The sequence below is a fragment of the Rattus norvegicus genome, chromosome 9 (assembly GCF_036323735.1).
Source record: "Rattus norvegicus strain BN/NHsdMcwi chromosome 9, GRCr8, whole genome shotgun sequence".
Lineage (NCBI taxonomy): Eukaryota > Metazoa > Chordata > Mammalia > Rodentia > Muridae > Rattus > Rattus norvegicus.
In genome coordinates this window covers 41,228,535-41,237,125 of record NC_086027.1, presented here as the reverse complement: position 1 = coordinate 41,237,125, position 8,591 = coordinate 41,228,535, and positions in this window count along the sequence as shown.

Here is an 8,591-nt window from a genome sequence, read left to right as displayed (position 1 = left end):
AACCACAGTGTCCTTTGCCTTACAGAAGCTTTGCAGTTTTATGAGATCCCATTTGTCGATTCTTGATCTTAGAGCATAAGCCATTGGTGTTTTGTTCAGGAAATTTTTTCCAGTGCCTATGTGTTCCAGATGCTTCCCTAGTTTTTCTTCTATTAGTTTGAGTGTGTCTGGTTTGATGTGGAGGTCCTTGATCCACTTGGACTTAAGCTTTGTACAGGGTGATAAGCATGGATCGATCTGCATTCTTCTACATGTTGCCCTCCAGTTGAACCAGCACCATTTGCTGAAAATGCTATCTTTTTTCCATTGGATGGTTTTGGCTCCTTTGTCAAAAATCAAGTGACCATAGGTGTGTGGGTTCATTTCTGGGTCTTCAATTCTATTCCATTGGTCTATCTGTCTGTCTCTGTACCAATACCATGCAGTTTTTATCACTATTGCTCTGTAATACTGCTTGAGTTCAGGGATAGTGATTCCCCCTGAAGTCCTTTTATTGTTGAGGATAGCTTTAGCTATCCTGGGTTTTTTGTTATTCCTGATGAATTTGCAAATTGTTCTGTCTAACTCTTTGAAGAATTGGATTGGTATTTTGATGGGGATTGCATTGAATCTGTAGATTGCTTTTGGTAAAATGGCCATTTTTACTATATTAATCCTGCCAATCCATGAGCATGGGAGATCTTTCCATCTTCTGAGGTCTTCTTCAATTTCTTTCCTCAGTGTCTTGAAGTTCTTATTGTACAGATCTTTTACTTGCTTGGTTAAAGTCACACCGAGGTACTTTATATTATTTGGGTCTATTATGAAGGGTGTCGTTTCCCTAATTTCTTTCTCGGCTTGTTTCTCTTTTGTATAGAGGAAGGCAACTGATTTATTTGAGTTAATTTTATACCCAGCCACTTTGCTGAAGTTGTTTATCAGCTTTAGTAGTTCTCTGGTGGAACTTTTGGGATCACTTAAATATACGATCATGTCATCTGCAAATAGTGATATTTTGACCTCTTCTTTTCCGATTTGTATCCCTTTGATCTCCTTTTGTTGTCTGATTGCTCTGGCTAGAACTTCAAGAACTATATTGAATAAGTAGGGAGAGAGTGGGCAGCCTTGTCTAGTCCCTGATTTTAGTGGGATTGCTTCAAGTTTCTCTCCATTTAGTTTAATGTTAGCAACTGGTTTGCTGTATATGGCTTTTACTATGTTTAGGTATGGGCCTTGAATTCCTATTCTTTCCAGGACTTTTATCATGAACGGGTGTTGAATTTTGTCAAATGCTTTCTCAGCATCTAATGAAATGATCATGTGGTTCTGTTCTTTCAGTTTGTTTATATAATGGATCACGTTGATGGTTTTCCGTATATTAAACCATCCCTGCATGCCTCGGATGAAGCCTACTTGATCATGGTGGATGATTGTTTTGATGTGCTCTTGAATTCGGTTTGCCAGAATTTTATTGAGTATTTTTGCGTCGATATTCATAAGGGAAATTGGTCTGAAGTTCTCTTTCTTTGTTGTGTCTTTGTGTGGTTTAGGTATAAGAGTAATTGTGGCTTCGTAGAAGGTATTCGGTAGTGCTCCATCTGTTTCTATTTTGTGGAATAGTTTGGATAATATTGGTATGAGGTCTTCTATGAAGGTTTGATAGAATTCTGCACTAAACCCGTCTGGACCTGGGCTCTTTTTGGTTGGGAGACCTTTAATGACTGCTTCTATTTCCTTAGGAGTTATGGGGTTGTTTAACTGGTTTATCTGTTCCTGATTTAACTTCGATACCTGGTATCTGTCTAGGAAATTGTCCATTTCCTGAAGATTTTCAAATTTTGTTGAATATAGGTTTTTATAGTAAGATCTGATGATTTTTTGAATTTCCTCTGAATCTGTAGTTATGTCTCCCTTTTCATTTCTGATTTTGTTAATTTGGACACACTCTCTGTGTCCTCTCGTTAGTCTGGCTAAGGGTTTATCTATCTTGTTGATTTTCTCAAAGAACCAACGTTTGGTTCTGTTGATTCTTTCTATGGTCCTTTTTGTTTCTACTTGGTTAATTTCAGCTCTGAGTTTGATTATTTCCTGCCTTCTACTCCTCCTGGGTGTATTTGCTTCTTTTTGTTCTAGAGCTTTTAGGTGTGCTGTCAAGCTGCTGACATATGCTCTTTCCTGTTTCTTTCTGCAGGCATTCAGCGCTATGAGTTTTCCTCTTAGCACAGCTTTCATTGTGTCCCATAAGTTTGAGTATGTTGTATCTTCATTTTCATTAAATTCTAAAAAGTTTTTAATTTCTTTCTTTATTTCTTCCTTGACCAGGTTATCATTGAGTAGAGCATTGTTCAATTTCCACGTATATGTGGGCATTCTTCCCTTATTGTTATTGAAGACCAGTTTTAGGCCGTGGTGGTCCGATAGCACGCATGGGATTATTTCTATCTTTCTGTACCTGTTGAGGCCCGTTTTTTGACCAATTATATGGTCAATTTTGGAGAAAGTACCATGAGGAGCTGAGAAGAAGGTATATCCTTTTGCTTTAGGATAGAATGTTCTATAAATATCCGTTAAGTCCATTTGGCTCATGACTTCTCTTAGTCTGTCGACATCACTGTTTAATTTCTGTTTCCATGATCTGTCCATTGATGAGAGTGGGGTGTTGAAATCTCCCACTATTATTGTGTGAGGTGCAATGTGTGTTTTGAGCTTTAGTAAGGTTTCTTTTACGTATATAGGTGCCCTTGTATTTGGGGCATAGATATTTAGGATTGAGAGTTCATCTTGGTTGATTTTTCCTTTGATGAATATGAAGTGTCCTTCCTTATCTTTTTTGATGACTTTTAATTGAAAATTGATTTTATTTGATATTAGAATGGCTACTCCAGCTTGCTTCTTCTGACCATTTGCTTGGAAAGTTGTTTTCCAGCCTTTCACTCTGAGGTAGTGTCTGTCTTTGTCTCTGAGGTGTGTTTCCTGTAGGCAGCAGAATGCAGGGTCCTCATTGCGTATCCAGTTTGTTAATCTATGTCTTTTTATTGGGGAGTTGAGGCCATTGATATTGAGAGATATTAAGGAATAGTGATTATTGCTTCCCGTTATATTCATATTTGGATGTGAGGTTATGTTTGTGTGCTTTCATTCTCTTTGTTTTGTTGCCAAGACGATTAGTTTCTTGCTTTTTCTAGGGTATAGCTTGCCTCCTTATGTTGGGCTTTACCATTTATTATCCTTTGTAGTGCTGGATTTGTAGAAAGATATTGTGTAAATTTGGTTTTGTCATGGAATATCTTGGTTTCTCCATCTATGTTAATTGAGAGTTTTGCTGGATACAGTAACCTGGGCTGGCATTTGTGTTCTCTTAGCATCAGTATGACATCTGTCCAGGATCTTCTGGCTTTCATAGACTCTGGTGAAAAGTCTGGTGTGATTCTGATAGATCTGCCTTTATATATTACTTGACCTTTTTCCCTTACTGCTTTTAATATTCTTTCTTTATTTTGTGCATTTGGTGTTTTGACTATTATGTGTCGGGAGGTGTTTCTTTTCTGGTCCAATCTATTTGGAGTTCTGTCGGCTTCTTGTATGCCTATGGGTATCTCTTTTTTTAGGTTAGGGAAGTTTTCTTCTATGATTTTGTTGAAGATATTTACTGGTCCTTTGAGCTGGGAGTCTTCACTCTCTTCTATACCTATTATCCTTAGGTTTGATCTTCTCATTGAGTCCTGGATTTCCTGTATGTTTTGGACCAGTAGCTTTTTCCGCTTTACATTATCTTTGACAGTTGAGTGTATGATTTCTATGGAATCTTCTGCTCCTGAGATTCTCTCTTCCATCTCTTGTATTCTGTTGGTGAAGCTTGTATCTACAGCTCCTTGTCTCTTCTTTTGGTTTTCTATATCCAGGGTTGTTTCCATGTGTTCTTTCTTGATTGCTTCTATTTCCATTTTTAATTCCTTCAACTGTTTGATTGTGTTTTCCTGGAATTCTTTCAGGGATTTTTGCGATTCCTCTCTGTAGGCTTCTACTTGTTTATTAATGTTTTCCTGTGTTTCCCTAAGTGTGTTCATGTCTTTCTTGAAGTCCTCCAGCATCATGATCAAATATGATTTTGAAACTGGATCTTGGTTTTCTGGTGTGTTTGGATATTCCATGTTTGTTTTGGTGGGAGAATTGGGCTCTGATGATGGCATGTAGTCTTGGTTTCTGTTGCTTGGGTTCCTGCGCTTGCCTCTCGCCATCAGATTATCTCTAGTGTTACTTTGTTCTGCTATTTCTGACAGTGGCTAGACTGTCCTATAAGCCTGTGTGTCAGGAGTGCTGTAGACCTGTTTTCCTCTCTTTCAGTCAGTTATGGGGACAGAGTGTTCTGCTTTCGGGCGTGTAGTTTTTCCTCTCTACAGGTCTTCAGCTGTTCCTGTGGGCCTGTGTCTTGAGTTCACCAGGCAGCTTTCTTGCAGCAGAAAATTTGGTCTTACCTGTGGTCCCGAGGCTCAGGTTCGCTCGTGGGGTGCTGCCCAGGGGCTCTCTGCAGCTGCAGCAACCAGGAAGACCTGTGCCGCCCCTTCCGGGAGCTTCAGTGCACCAGGGTTCCAGATGGTCTTTGGCTTTTTCCTCTGGCGTCCGAGATGTGTGTGCAGGGAGCAGTCTCTTCTGGTTTCCCAGGCTTGTCTGCCTTTCTGAAGGTTTAGCTCTCCCTCCCACGGGATTTGGGTGCAGAGAACTGTTTATCCGGTCTGTTTCTTTCAGGTTCCGGCGGTGTCTCAGGCAGGGGTCCTGCCGCTCCTGGGCCCTCCCCCACGGGAGCCCAGAGGCCTTATACAGTTTCCTCTTGGGCCAGGGATGTGGGCAGGGGTGAGCAGTGTTGGTGGTCTCTTCCGCTCTGCAGCCTCAGGAGTGCCCACCTGACCAGGCGGTTGGGTCTCTCTCTCACCGGGTCTGGGAGCAGAGAGCTGCTGCGGGCAGGGATCCGCGGTTCCCTAGTGAACTTCTAATTGGAGAACTTGGAGGTAGAGTGAAGTGTCTGTCTTCTACCTGAGCAAGGAAGAACTTTGTTGGCTTGATTGGTCTTGGATGGTCGCCACTCTGTCTTGAATTCCTTTTGCTCTCCCTATATCTTATTGTTTATATCTCTATTCCATGTATTCTTTTTCTGTTCCCTTTTACATTTTCCTCTTTCACCTACTATCCATCTCCCCTTATTATTACTTCAGTAGTGACACTTTGATCTTTGTTGAAGTTAAAATTATTGATGTCCTAATTTGCATATAATTCTCAACTCCGTTCTTTGCTAACTTTACCTTGAGCATAGCTTTTGTTTCCCTTAAAAGAACTATATTTAGGTGGCTGATTTATCTTGTGTGACATTTACTGGGAGCTGCTTCCTTTCCCCTTGGTGGTAGTAAAGATTGAGACTTCATAGAAAGCTGCTCACAAAGAACTGTACATGAGACACCCATCCCAATGAATGAACAGAATCTCAACATGTAAACACAGGAAATATGAAAGGGAAAACTAACATGATTCTCCCCTCCCAAATCCATAGTCCTCCAGGAAGCAAATGAGGAAAAGCTTGACTGGTTGAAATGCTAGAGAAAAAACTCAAAAATCTATTTTTAAAATGTTACCAACCTCAAAGATGAGACAAATGAACAAATGGATGAAACAAATAATTCAATCTGAGACTTGGATGAAAACTTGACCAAACGAAGATTCTGAAAAACATAAACATAGTCTAGAAAATAAAATGGCCATTCAGTAGAAAAACTACAATGGACATAAATAATAGAAGGTTGTGAAAAGGAAAGAAGGAGATTGCTGGCTAAAATTAAGGTCTATGAATTGTTTCATTCAGATACCAAAAGCAACCCTCGCACACTCAGGGATTAACAGCTGCTGAAGCAGGAGGAGATACTTTTTCTCCATGGTGTAGCCACTGGGGAGTTGCCAAATAACCACCATCCATGTCCACACAAGAACCTCTAATTAATCCCAGTGGCTCACAATGAAGGCATGAAGACAACAGGGAACTCAGTAGAAAAGGGATTCAGCAGGAGAATGAATGGACAAAGTGAAAAATAGGTGCATGGATCTGATGAAAATACACTGAATAAATATATGAAATTATCAGTGAATCTTAAACCATACACAAGTATATAACCATTAAAAAAGAAAAGGAAGAAAAGGGAGATCCTATCCAAAGATCAAACTAATGAGTCTCAGTTGCAGGAAAGGAATCTGAGATATAAAGTCAGAGAAAATCTACTCAGAAAAATCATACAGTATTCAAATTCCCCCAAATGTAGAAAAGACCTGGACATCCAAGTACTAGAGGTGCAGGGCATGCGAAAAGGAAGGAAACTGTCCAACTCCCTTCTCACTTACAGGAGGAGAGAAGACAGAGAAGCTGCCAAAAGCAGCCAGAGAAAACACATTCCCTTAAAAAAAAAACACAACAAATAAAGTCATCACAACAGAATCAGACATCTACCAAAACCCTGAAAATTCCAGCAGGTATGGAATTATATATTTCAAGCCCTGAAAATAAACATTACTAAGATTTTTTACACCCAGAACAACTATCCTTTAAAACTAATGAAGTAATTACTTCCAAATAATCCTATGCTAACGCTGTTCATTAGCACTAAAGTTGCATTGCATTTAGAAGTATCCCAAGGCTGGCCAGAGAGTTCACCCAGGAAAAGGACTTGCCACCAAGACAAAAACCTAAGTGTAGTCCCAGAGACCCACTCAGTAGAAGCAGAGGACAGACTTCCACGTGTGTTTCATGGGAGCATACACACACTCAATGTGCATGAAATACGTAAATAAAATGTGAATCAAAGAAAGAATTATATGTACAGGAGGGGGAAAACATTTAAATCAGAAGACCCTAGAAAATTAGTCTTATGAGAGTGGACAAACAAGTGAGAATTAAAAAAAATCAAAAATAAACTTTGTAAAGTAGCAAGCCTCTAATATTAAAAAGAGAGAAATGGAAAGGTAAAATAAATAAATAAATAGCACAAAACCTCAGAAAATTACAAAAAAAGGAAATCATAAAAAAGAATCATAATTTTTGTATAAGTGAAATTGGATAGGAAAGCAAGTAGTGGACATGAAAATTATAACCTGGTAGTCTCAATGAGACTTCATATCAAGGAAAGAAGATTACACAGAAAATAAAACTATTTGGGAAATGATGACTTAATTTCAGAGAATCCTCTCCAGAGAGGCTAACAGACAGAAATTGAAACAGTTTGAAGGGGGGATAAGAGGAAGATAATTTCATTTCAAAACTAAAGCCAAAGGTTAGATGGAACTCGATAGAAACAAGAACTATGGAGAGCCCAGAAAACAGCATACGACTCACGTATAAGCAGAGAACCCCCAGAAAGCTGTTTGGGAATAAAAATACAGATGACTGATGACAGGTGGAGGCAGCTTAGAAGGAATAGAATCTTCTAAAAACAAACAAAACAATGAGGCAAATCAGGCATACATAAAACTTAAAAGCTTCCAATGTAAAAAAAAAAAGTTGATTTTGCAAACTACAATTGCTCATTGTTTGTACAGAAAAATTAATCCAAACATCTACCTTAATACAAGCATGGTGTGCAGGGGCCAGCTGCAGAAAAGCATTAAGTCACTGAAGGAAACAATCGGTTTGGCATTGACTTCTCCCGTGAACAGTCTGAATCAGAAGGCAGAGGAGCAGTGCACCAGGTATCCAGGGAAGCAGAGGCTGGGCCAACCTGTATTTCTCTTAGAACAGCAAATTTTGAGCATCTTGGTTAGCAACATCATTCACGGGGCTTGTTTCAAGATCCCCTGGAAGGTGAACTTCAGCTGAACAAAACTGACTCAGGAAAATTAGCAAAGAGACTTACCACTTATCACGAGAGACATGAGATAAATCTTAAAAACCGTTTTGTAATTAAAATGTTAAAAAATAATGAGGTGTGAACCATCTTTGGATGAATGAGGATCAGTCCATTACTCTTCATTCCTCGGAGATAAGAATAGGGGCCTGGAGGTAATGGGGCCAACAGTTTCCCCAGCAACATGCCAGTACCAACAGATTGGCTTCCCCGGCTACAGAAATTTTAATCTTATTCTGGAGAAAAATTTAAAGTCTGTCACATCACGAAGCTGGAAATTAAAGTTCAGTGGCCAAATGCTATATATTTGCAGGGAAGAGAAACAAGATAGACTAAGAATTTACAACCCACAATTTTTATCTGATCTCTAAGACAGGAAGATTACAGATCCCGGTTTAATTCCTATCTATGTGTTCGTGTTATAAATGGTAAGGAATAAACAATAGCATGATTTAATTTTATGTGCTGTATATTTTTTCCATTATTATTCCTACAAAGGCTAAAATACTTTCATTTGTTTATTCAACTGACATTCATCATCAGTATATGGCATGAACAGCTCTAATGAAAAACCAAATAAATTCTCCAGTGTCCTAGAACTTACAGTTTAGTTAGAAGCGAGGAAGATAAGATATACTCTAGGCATGATAAAAGAATAAATCACATAGTGCATTACAGAGTGATATTTATCGCTGAATAGTATTTATCACTGAATAATATTTATCACTGAAATAA